Source organism: Oncorhynchus clarkii, chromosome 13, assembly GCF_045791955.1.
Source record: "Oncorhynchus clarkii lewisi isolate Uvic-CL-2024 chromosome 13, UVic_Ocla_1.0, whole genome shotgun sequence".
NCBI classification, from domain to species: Eukaryota; Metazoa; Chordata; class Actinopteri; order Salmoniformes; family Salmonidae; genus Oncorhynchus; species Oncorhynchus clarkii.
In genome coordinates, this window is record NC_092159.1 from 13,786,439 (window position 1) to 13,798,972 (window position 12,534).

General features: G+C 42.2%; 1 protein-coding gene across 6 annotated transcripts in view; it reads left to right on the plus strand.

Moving 5' to 3' along the window:
• Nucleotides 1-1,442: 1,442 nt before the first annotated feature.
• LOC139424438 (adducin 3 (gamma) a) overlaps nucleotides 1,443-12,534 on the plus strand; it is a 144,475-nt gene continuing 133,383 nt past the window's right edge. For 2 of the 6 annotated variants that reach the window (XM_071176240.1, XM_071176253.1), the window contains exons 1-2: nucleotides 1,606-1,701; nucleotides 2,941-3,028. The gene's annotated coding sequence lies outside the window, so the exon portion shown is untranslated. Of the gene's footprint in view, nucleotides 1,702-2,940; nucleotides 3,029-12,534 lie in introns of all 6 variants that reach the window. The other 4 variants (XM_071176245.1, XM_071176243.1, XM_071176251.1 and 1 more) reach the window with 4 other exon arrangements.

Consider the following 12,534-nt stretch of genomic DNA (forward strand, 5'->3'; position numbering starts at 1 on the left):
GCTGTAGGCGGTGTTATTCCACCAGACATCCTTTTTTATGAATTATATAAAAGAGTAAAAACACTGGCACATCTGAGTTTTCTTGTTGCAGGTGCGTGGGAATAACGATCTGATATCTAATATCTTAGAAGAAAAAAAAGACCCGCACACTGAGCGAGCAGGCAGTCAAGCACTGACGAAGCCTTTAGGCATACAGGTTGAAAAATAAACTAAAGTGATATCATACGAGCAAGAGCAGTGTGCGGGGCTTTCTTTTCTCCTCATTCTATAAGCACAAGTACACTCACCTTGGTCATGTTTAGACATCTAGTTTGTATGTACTACCTGCTACAAATCTGATTTATATTCAGACGGTCTGCTTCACTTCTGAGTAGCCTCAGCACTTCTACGGCACAGTTAGAATGGCCACCAGATGGCCTTAGTGTAACATGGAAACAGCTGGAGAGGCTCCATCACCAGCAGCATCTTCTGGGCAGGTGATACGTCTGTTCAGGACAATTCGTGTAAGGAAATTGTGGGTTTTCTGACTTTTTTGAGGAACATACAGTTGAGAGTGTTACTAAAGATGGAATATAAGAATTTGTCAACTGACCCCAATCGGACAGACTGGACCCGCCCTACATTTTGTATAAAGTTGTAATCCATAATATTTTAAAGTAACTGGTGGTGTTGACATTTAGTGTAAAAAATAAAAAATAAAAAAAATATCTAACAGATGCATAATTTTATATGGCTGTAGGATGCAAGCTTTGACGTCTATAATGATACATTTTCGGAATGGTCTCGTTTGCAGGAATGCGCTACACTGTAGCAGACAGAGGAGGTGTCAGTTAAATGCCATGGAGGTTGCACGGAGCCGGTAGAGCACAATAGGTAGTAGGGAATTCTGCTGCAGGATAATTCAAAGTGCGGCTGTGGTGAGTAGCCTACATATATCTATGGCATGTCTAGTCGTACGTATAGGACATAGAGTGGAGTTTTGCATGGGATAAACTGGAGGAATAATATAGGCCTATGCAGAACGCATGTGGGCGTTGTTTCTTCGCGTCCACTTGACTAGACTACTTACTGAACGCCATAGAAGGCTCCGATTACAGTCAGGTCAATGGGAAGCAGAGTCCTAGTCCCCTAGTCAGAACAACTGACCTATGTCATAATATTATGCCATGGTCATTTTTATACATGTTTTATTCACGAAAAAGTGCCTATGTTGTTTTTGTGAATTATATATAGGCCTAGTCGTATGATTCATGGTCCATCTATTCAGATTGTGATAAAGACTGGACAGTTTGCCATTTTGTTTTGCCGTGAGTAAATGTATAGCGTAATTATTTACAGTAGGCCTATAACTTATAATAACACAAGTTATTGGTTTACTGGAGGTGAGGTTTGCCAAATTTATGCACATTCACGTAAAGCAGAGGAGAGTCAGAAACGACTTCCTGCCAAATTGTGACTGTGGTTCCGCATTGATATATTTTAAATCTCTACACCATCTGGCTTGGTTTTGAATAAGTGTTAGGATCAGTTTAGGCATATCACTTTAGTTTGTCGTCAGTGAAGGAGGCGTTCTCTTCGTGTGGTCAATTGCTTTAATTCAAAACGCTTGAATCAAAGATCAGAGCACTTTGCGGAGTGGCGTGCTGTGGTCCCGAATGAAATTAATTTATTCTCAATTTATCCAGCTTCCACGAGTTTCAGGTAAATGCACTTTAAAATGTTAACTCTGTTATGTATTTTAATAGTCGAAGCATATTCGTTTACATCTAGTAAGAATGTTAACCTGTGTGTGTGATTTTGATGAACGTTCACCGCGCGTCAGACAGTAACAGCCTATTATCTGGCAAACCGCGGTGGCATGCGGTGGCACGCATTCGAAGTTGCCTCTGCAACGTGGTGCAGCAATGTAAATTGTATCCTCCGTCAATGAGTGTGTATGATACTGTAAAGTGTTTTGTAAACGTCTTCACGTGGTGGTGGGTACAATATGTAATCATGGCAACCAGACCATCAATGTAGGTTTGCCTACTGTAGTTCGACTAGGGAAAGTAAAATAAGTGCTACTCTTTTCAAAAATGCTAAATATGTTGGCGTGTTATTGCATTAAACTACCCTTTGTTTGCGGAAAGCGTGAAAGTTGTATGGTATGCATGCAAAAACACTCGTGGTGAAGAGAATATTGGTGCTTTCAAGACAACTGGGTAATCGCAAAAGAACCAGGTCAGATCATGACGTTAGTGATCTTCGGGTCGGAAAGGCTCTAGAAACATGCCCGAGTTTCCGACTTGGAATTCTGAGTTGGGCGACTGTTACAAATGTTTTTTTTGAGCTCGTTTGTTTTCCGAGTTCCCAGTTGTCTTGAACGCTCGGAAGTCCAGAATTTCCGAGTTCCCAGTTTTCAACGCGGCATGTGGTGCGAGACAGTGTGATGATCAGCGCTTTGCTCCTTCATTGATTTTGTAGTATTGAAAAGGCTCAATTTAATTATATCATATAGCATTCATTCTTCCATGTCACAGTTGTCTGAGTTCCCTTGATTATCTTCCAGACAGTAAACAATGGTCTGCGGTTTCCCCTCTGTCTTCATATGTCTCTCTATCTCCAACTGAGAGTCTGGCTGGGAGATAAAACCCTTTGATATCAGCTGACACTATACAGTCGCAGTACTTTATCAAAGTGGTGCAATCACTGTCACTCTCTACGTGGAATGTAAATGTCTTGGTGTAATGGTATGTAATTACACTCTAATTACACTGGTAACTAATTTGAAACATAATCCAGACAGTGAGCTACTACAGTATCAAAAAGGAACCCATATGCAGACCACACACCCCGGTGGTATGACTAGACAAGATAAATATGTGTTTAATCATAGATTGTTGCAGAGTTGGTTTAAACCTATAGTATGGTGTTCAGTGCTGAATCACTCATATCTTCCAGACCCCTTGAAGGCCTTGGGGTTTCACACCTCTCTCCTGTAGACTACCATGTCTGGACTCTGAATAGATCAAAGACACAAGGGATACAGGTACACACACACACACACACCTCCCCGACTATCCAGATCACCTCAGCACTGATATTTCTCAACTTATAATCACCCTCTAAGGATCTCCATTTCAACACCAGGACCAGAGAGCAGACTGCCCAGAGTTAAAAGGTCCAGCCAAGATAAATATGATAATCGGTTCTGAAAGGGTGTAACTCTGAATCTGAAATGCTTGATTTTTTTTCCCCACAGTCGTTTTGGTGTGTGTGTTCTGTTCAGTAGATGGACCTGAAATCCAAATCCAGACTAGGCCTTCACCCTGTCCAAAGGAACAGTATACTGCTAGTGTATTCTTGCTTTTGGCACGGTGGCGTCACTTCCTCTATCACTCCAACCTAATGATCTCTCTGCTCTCTCACTCTTTCTCTCGCTCTTTCTCTCCCTCCTCGCTTTCTCTCTCTTTCTCTTTCTCTCCTTTCCTCTGTTTATTTTCCCTTTCCAAATGAATGGCTTTACAGTCACCCCAAGGCGCTAGCTGGCCAGCCAATACTAAGGTCTGAGTAGGCAGGAAGTACAGTGTCCACCATGGTCCATTTGACCTAGTGAGTACACGTACAGGAATAAGGCCTATTAACTATTTGGACTTTTAAAGGCGGTTCCAACAACACAAAACTTCAGTGACGGCTAAGTGGCTACAATCACTGCAGGACACTGTATTTGTAGTGACAGATGTCGGTCTCACTAGTACACTAAGCCTTGTTCAACTGTTAGCAGCGTTGTGTTGTATGAAATCAAACCTGAAATACGTCTGTGTACTGAGGAAGGCTTGAAAGAGTTTGTTTGTTTTAGTGAATACGTAGCTTCTCGATAGGCTCAACTCTATATAAAAGAGCAGCTAGGGCTTGTTGTAACATGCACAATCAACGTGGTGTGTTTTCCAGCGCGTGAGTGCATGCATGTGTGTGGAACTATGCCTGTAAATGTATGTGTGTTTGGTGGTGGATGGGTGTGTGGGCGTGACACTTTTACTTGTTGTTGGTGTGTTCGTTCATGCTTGCCTCTGTATGTGTGTGTATCTGGTTTGGGAGAGAGAGCGGGAGCATTAAACCATTTAGAAGCATCAACTCCTTTTATTTGAACCTGTCCAAATGACAAACATGACATCACCGTTACCTCACTTCTTCTCTCAGAGGCTGATCAAAAACATGTGGCTTTCTCTCTCTCTATATCTCTTTATCTCTATACATCTCTTTCTCTCTCTACATATCTCTTTCTCTCTCTATATATCTCTTTCTCTCTCTATATAATATATCTCTTTCTCTCTCTATATATAATATCTCTTTCTCTCTCTATCTCTTTCTCTCTATATATAATATCTCTTTATCTCTATATATATATCTTTCTCTATATATCTCTTTCTCTCTCTATATATCTCTTTCTTTCTATATATAATATCTCTTTCTCTCTATATAATATCTCTTTCTCTCTATATATAATATCTCTTTATCTCTATATATAATATCTCTTTATCTCTATATATCTCTTTATATCTCTTTCTCTCTATATATAATATCTCTTTCTATATATCTCTTTCTCTCTTCATCTGTAATACATTTGACTGTTTTCTATATATCTGTGTAGTAGTTGGTTCTGGGTCGGGTCTGAATGAAGCTGCTCTTTTGGACATGTTCTGAACCCTGTCTCAGTGTCTCTAAGCTTGTTTGTAATGCCCAGGGAAACCAGATGAACGCCAATTAGAAATTACTTATGTCAAAGTAATGTGAGAACAATTACACATTGTTTACATTTTAAAATCTCTGTATACGATATTCTCAGCATAGATAAATGGATCTTACTGTCTGGCTGTGTGGGATGAATGTTTGTAGCTTTGTTGGGTAACCAAACTCTGTGTTCCCAGTAATCCTGGTGGGCTGGGTTATAATAACCTCATTATACATATGTGGGTGATGTGATGTGCTGAATGGAGTCGTGGTTCCGGCCCTTGGACTTCAGCTGAGTTTTGTTCTACCAGGGGAAGTGTGTGTGTGTGTCTGCGTTCCAGACTAGAGTTGAGATTCCTGAGCGGTGAAAAGGCGTTTGCATAGATATTGGAGTTCCTTCGCCATAGTTACGGGGTCAAGCAAGCCACGACCATGGGAAGAGAGAGGAGTGCCAAGTTTGGGCAAAATTAACGGGCTGTGATCTCCATGCCAGACTTCTCTTGTTAAAATGATTCAAGATCTGGTCTTTGAGCTTCACAAATCCTTAGTTGCTTCCCAAATGGCACCCAATTTCCTGTTGGCCCTGGTCAAAAGTAGTGCACTAGTATCTACCCCCTACACTGTCTGCACCCTCGTGCATCTACCCCCTACACTGTCTGTACTAGAGGTCGACCGAACAATCGTAATGACCGATTTAATTAGGGCCGATTTTCAAGTTTTCATAACAACCGGTAATGTTTTTTTTAATTTAATTATTTTTCCAACGCTCTAACCACCTGCCTTACATTGCACTCCACGAGGAGACCTGTTACGCGAGTGCAGCAAGAAGCCAAGGTAAGTTGCTAGCTAGCTTTAAACTTGTCTTATAAAAAAACAATCAATCTTAACATAATCACTAGTTAACTACACATGGTTGATGATTATATTACTAGTTTAGCGTGTCCTGCGTTGCATATAATCGATGCGGTGCCTGTTTAATTTCTCATTGAATCACAGCCTACTTCGACAAACGGGTGATGATTTAACAAGCGCATTTGCGAAAAAAAGCACCGTCATTGCACCAATGTACCTAAACATAAACATCAATGCCTTTCTTTAAAATCAATACACAAGTATATATTTTTAAACCTGCATATTTAGTTAATATTGCCTGCTAACATGAATTTATTTTAACTAGGGAAATTGTGTCACTTCTCTTGCGTTCTGTAAATTGCAGTCCGGGTATATGCAGCAGTTTGGGCCGCCTGGCTCGTTGCGAACTGTGTGAAATCCATTTATTCCTAACAAAGGCCGTAATTAATTTGCCAGAATTTTACATAATTATGACATAACATTGAAGGTTGTACAATGTAACAGCAATATTTAGACTTAGGATGCCACCCGTTAGATAAAAGAAAGAATAAACGTTTTGTTTTTGAAATGATAGTTTCCAGATTCTACCATTTTAATGACCAAAGGCTCGTATTTCTGTGTGTTATTATGTTATAATTAAGTCTATGATTTGATAGAGCAGTCTTGACTGAGCGATGTTAGGCTCGTAAGCATTCATTCAAACAGCACTTTCGTGCGTTTGCCAGCAGCTCTTCGCAATGCTTGAAGCATTGAAGCTTGACGCGTTTCAAACGTCACTCGCTCTGAGACTTGGAGTGGTGGTTCTCCTTGCTCTGCATGGGTAACGCTGCTTTGAGGGTGGCTGTTGTCGATGTGTTCCTGGTTCGAGCCCAGGTAGGAGCGAGGAGAGGGACAGAAGCTATACTGTTACACTGGCAATACTAAAGTGCCTATAAGAACATCCAATAGTCAAAGGTATATGAAATACAAATGGTATAGAGAAAAATATTCCTATAATAACTACAACCTAAAACTTCTTACCTGGGAATATTGAAGACATGTTAAAACCACCAGCTTTCATATGTTCTGAGCAAGGAACTTAAACGTTAGCTTTTTTACATGGCACATATTGCACTTTTACTTTCTTCTCCAACACATTGTTTTTGCATTATTTAAACCAAATTGAACATGTTTCATTATTTATTTGAGGCTAAATTGATTTTATTGATGTATTATATTAAGTTCAAATAAGTTTTCATTCAGTATCAAATAAATAAATAAAAATAGGCCGATTTTAATCGGTATCGGCTTTTAATTGGTCCTCCGATCTGTATCGGCGTTGAAAATCATATTCGGTCGACCTCTAGTCTGTACCCTCGTGCATCTACCCCCTACACTGTCTGTACCCTCGTGCATCTACCCCCTACACTGTCTGTACCCTCGTGCATCTACCCCCTACACTGTCTGTACCCTCGTGCATCTACCCCCTACACTGTCTGTACCCTCGTGCATCTACCCCCTACACTGTCTGTATCCTCGTGCATCTACCCCCTACACTGTCTGTACCCACAGGGCCTCTATACTTCATATGCCTGTGTTCCACGTCACCAGACTCATTAAGCCAATCACTGTCATCTGTGTCAGCGGTGTCATCCCTGTTTGGGTGTGTTATGTAGCTGTGTCATCCCTGTTAGGGTGTGGTATGTAGCTATGTCATCCCTAATAGGCCTTAGTTGAACATGCAGGCCTGAACAACATTGATAGCAGCCATAAGAGAACAGCTGTGATAATACAGTATAAAGAGATATTAAAGGAGGAGGGATATGTGTTTTGACATGTGGGGAGCTAGGAGATGTGATCTGTCCCCAGCAGAGGCACGTTTTATAGGAGTTGATCCTTTTACTATGGAGGGAATCTGCACTGCGCCAACTCTATTTATGCGTGTCTATAACTGTATGTGACCTGCGAGAGAGAGAGTGGGTGTGTGCGCGTGTGGCTTGGCATATAAACTCAGCAAAAAAAGAACGTCCCTTTTTCAGGACCCTGTCTTTCAAAGATAAATCGTAAAAATCCAAATAACTTCACAGATCTTCATTGTAAAGGGTTTAAACACGGTTTCCCATGCTTGTTCAATGAACCATAAACAATTTATGAACATGCACCCGTGGAACGGTCGTTAAGACACTAACAGCTCACAGACAGTAGGCAATTACGGTGACAGTTATGAAAACTTAGGACACTAAAGAGGCTTTTCTACTGACTGAAAAACACCAAAAGAAAGATGCCCAGGGTCCCTGCTCATCTGTGTGAAGGTGCCTTAGGCATGCTGCAAGGAGGCATGAGGACTGCAGATGTGGCCAGGGCAATAAACTGCAATGTCCTTACTGTGAGACAACTAAGACAGCACTACAGGGAGACAGGACGGATAGCTGATAGTCCTCGCAGTGGCAGACCACGTGGAACAACACCTGCACAGGATGGGTACATCCGAACATCACACCTGCGGGACAGGTAAAGGATGGCAACAACAACTGCCCGAGTTACACCAGGAATGTACAATCCCTCCATCAGTGCTCAGACTGTCTGCAAAAGGCTGAGAGAGGCTGGACTGAGGGCTTGTAGGCCTGTTGTAAGGCAGGTCCTCACCAGACATCACCGGCAACAACGTCGCCAATGGGCACAAACCCACCATCGCTGGACCAGACAGGACGGACAAAAAGTGCTCTTCACTGACGAGTCGTGGTTTTGTCTCACCAGGGATGATGGTCGGATTCGCGTTTATCGTCGAAGGAATGAGCATAACACCAAGGCCTGTACTCTGGAGCGGGATCGATTTGTAGGTGGAGGGTCTGTCTTGGTCTGGGGCGGTGTTTCACAGCATCATCGGACTGAGCTTGTTGCAGGCAATCTCAACGCTGTGCGTTACAGAGAAGACATCCTCCTCCCCCATGTGGTACCCTTCCTGCAGGCTCATCCTGACCCTCCAGCATGACAATGCCACCAGCCATACTGCTCGTTCTGTGCGTGATTTCCTGCAAGACAGGAATGTCAGTGTTCTGCCATGGCAAGCGAAGAGCCCATATCTCAATCCCATTGAGCATGTCTCGGACCTGTTGGATCAGACGGTGAGGGCTAGGGCCATTCCACTCAGGAATGTCCGGGGAACTTGCAGGTGCCTTGGTGGAAGAGTGGTGTAACATCTCACAGCAAGAACTGGCAAATCTGGTGCAGTCCATTAGGAGATGCACTGCAGTACTTAGTATCTGGTGTGGCCACCAGCTGCATTGACTGTTACTTTTGATTTTGTCCCCTCCTTTGTGCAGGGACACATTATTACATTTCTGTTAGTCACATGTCTGTGGAACTTGTTCAGTTTGTCTCAGTTGTTGAATCGTATGTTCATACAAATATTTACACATGTTAAGTTTGTTGAAAATAAATGCAGTTGACAATGAGAGGACGTTTCTTTTTTTGCTGAGTTTAGTAGCTGTGGGATTGTGTGTTCACACACACACACACGAATGCATATCCAGTAGCACTCCCAGGGTCAGAGCCCCAGCTCTATGGTGCTGCCTACTGAACTCAATGATATGTGCTCCTTGCTGTCCCATTCCCTTGTATTAAATACACTAGTCCATTCACTAGGCCTACATAGTGCTCTATGGACCCTGGTCCAACGTGCACAGAGCCGTATGGGCTCTGCACTACATGGGGAATAGGGTGCATTAGGGACTCAAGTCCACCCTCCAGCCTGTGGAGTGGTATTCAGATAGGCCCCGGCTTCATTGACTCACATCTCTCTGACCTGTAGGACAGCATGTACCAGTTCCTGCCAATATCCAGAAACTTTGCACAGCCATTGAAGAGGAATGGGACAACAACCACAGGCCACAATCAACAGACTGATCAGCTCAATGTGAAGGAGATGTGTTGCGCTGCATGAGGCAAATGGTGGTCACACCAGATACTGACTGGTTTTCTGATCCCACGTCCCTACCATTTTTTAAAGGTATCTGTGACCAACAACTCCATAGATTATGGGTTAATGAATTCCTTTTAATTGACTGATTTTCTTATATGAACTGTAACTCTGAGAGAATGGCTGTCGTTTTAGTCTCCTAACTAGAGGTCGACCGATTATGATTTTTCAATGCCGATACTGAACGCAAGAGAAGTGACACAATTTCAGGCACCGCATTGATTATATGCAACGAAGGACAAGCTAGATAAACTAGTAATATCATCAACCATGTGTAGTTTGATTTGTTTTTTATAAGATAAGTTCAATACTAGCTAGCAACTTACCATGGCTCCTTGCTGCTTGCACTCGCGTAACAGGTGGTCAGCCTGCCACGCAGCCTCCTCGTGGATTGCAATATAATCGGTGTCCAAAAATTCTGATTAACAATTGTTATGAAAACTTGAAATCAGCCCTAATTAATCGGCCATTCCGATTAATTGGTCAGCCTCTACTCCTAACCAATTGTGCTATTGTGTGTTTTTTTTGCGTTATTTGTAACTTATTTTGTAAATAATGTTTCTGCCGCCGTCTCTTATGACCGAAAAGAGCTTCTAGAAATCAGGACAGCGATTACTCACCTCCTATTTTTCTTTAACGAGTCAGAGGAGAGGGATTTACTCCAGACACCCGACAAGGCCCTCATCCTCGTCATTCGCAGGAGAAAGAGACAGATATCAAGGACGAAGGTCGGGGTGCCTTGTAAGGATCCGGCGGCGAGTGGTAATTTGCCTTTACCATCGATCCTATTAGCCAATGTACAATCATTGGATAATAAAATAGACTAACTACAAGCACGTATATCTGTCCAACGGGACATTAAAAACTGTAATATCTTATGTTTCACCGAGTTGTGGCTGAACGACGACATGAATAACATACAGCTGGTGGGTTATACACTGTATCGGCAGGATAGAACAGCAGCCTCTGATAAGACAAGGGGTGACTGTCTGTGTATATTTGTAAACAACAGCTGGTGCACAATATCTAAGGAAGTCTTAAGGTTTTACTCTACCTCAGCTGAGCATCTCATAATAAGCTGTAGACCACACTATTTACCAAGAGAGTTTTCATCTATATTCTAATAGCGGGGACTTTAATACAGGGAAAAATAAATCTGTTTCACCTCATTTCTACCAGCATGTTAAATAAACCAGAGGGGAACCGGTACCCCTTGTATTTAGCCTCCACATTATTATTTTCTGCTGCTCTTTAAATATTTGTTACTTTTATTTCTTGTTTTTTTACTTAACCAACAATGCAGTTAAGAAAAATGTGTTAAGGACTTATAAGTAAGCATTTTACATGTTGTATTCGGTGCATGTGACAAATGTAATTAGAAATTGTTACATGTTGTATTTTATATTGTTGTTCATTATTAGATGACTGGAAAGTCAGAACATGTAGTAGTAGGTATGTAAATCAGTGGGATTTGTGGTGGGGGTTTGGTTAGGTTGTCTTGGGGTTAGGTAATTGGTATCTGGCTGGCTTTAGGATAGTATAGAGGGAGTGTGGTTTGGGGTCAGAGAGAGTCGACTTCTTCTGCTGATGGAAAGAGAGTCAGAGATCCACGTTCTATTATCATTAGGCCTTGTTTTCCTTGGCTCGTTGCTGACATCACATTGTCCAACATAATCTAGCAGCTTATTGCTATCGCTTCAATCATAGCTGTCCTGTAGAGATGGATGGCTTCCTTCTAGGGAGGGGGGGGTGTATATCGTGTCGACAAAATCACAATATTATTTTTGCGCTTGTTCTCCATCTTCTTTTTGAATAGTGAGCCAATTTGTTTTCAGCCCTGATATTTCCACGACTGATCAAAACTCGTTTTCTCAAGTTGCAAACATAGTGAGCATCCCAATGCAATAAAATCACAGTATCGAATCGCAATACATAGAATCACAATATATTTCTTTTCGGCACTTAAGTATCATGACAATATCGTATCGTGAGGTCCCTGGCAAACCCCAGCCCTAGTGCAAACATATGTACGTGCAATCGGTTGTGTGTGTTCGTACGTGAGTTTGTGTGTGTCCCTCCACAGGCACAGGAAACATGCATTATCATCTCTGTTACCAAACGTTTATATTTACCACATCAGCTGCTGTTCTACCAGACACACCCAGACTATAGTTCCTGTTTGTGGGGTAAGCCATCAGCAACATCCTCTGGTCACATCACACACCCAGTGACAAATCACTACTGGCAGGATTCACCGCAAAATATTGCATTGTGTGTGTGTTCTGCTGTTACTTTTCTTCTAGCGTCCAAATTATGCCCGGGACGATTTATTCTATGGCAAAAAGGAAAACATGAAGCAGACGAAACTCTTTGTTCCTTCAAAAATAAATACATGTGACTCTGGATGACAACATGGTGATGTTTGTGTTCAACAGTAGGACTGTTTTGTTTCCTTGCTACGATACCAACGAGTATCGCGATACCGGTATCACCCTAATACGAATGGATGATACGCTTACCAACTGTACTGTTGTTATAGCTAGACATCATGTCATGATTTAATAAGTCAGGCTCTGTTCTGGTCAGGTCCATTGTGTGGGCTGAGGGTTCAGAAGGAAGAAGACTGTCGGCCCTAGTGATAGGTCATATTTAAAGCAACGTGATCAAAGGTCAGATGGCTGTATAGAGGGGAGGGTAACAGTGTGGCGTTGACTACGTAAGTACCATACTGTACTCATTGTTCTGTATGGCGACATGAGATGGCTGAACAATATGGGCCCATCAGTGTTAATCCAAGGATCGTCTATTGCTTCCACAGCCTGAATTTCTAATAGAATGTGTTTGTGTGTGCGTGTGTCTATGACATGTGTTTGTGTGTGTGCGACATGAATGAGTGTGCGTCTTTGTGTGTGTTTCTGTGTGTGAGTGTGTGTGTGTGTGTTTTCACCTCATTGTGTTCTAATAGTAGACCCAGACCCCCACAGTTCAGGTTCTCTCTCTTTCCTGCTAACATG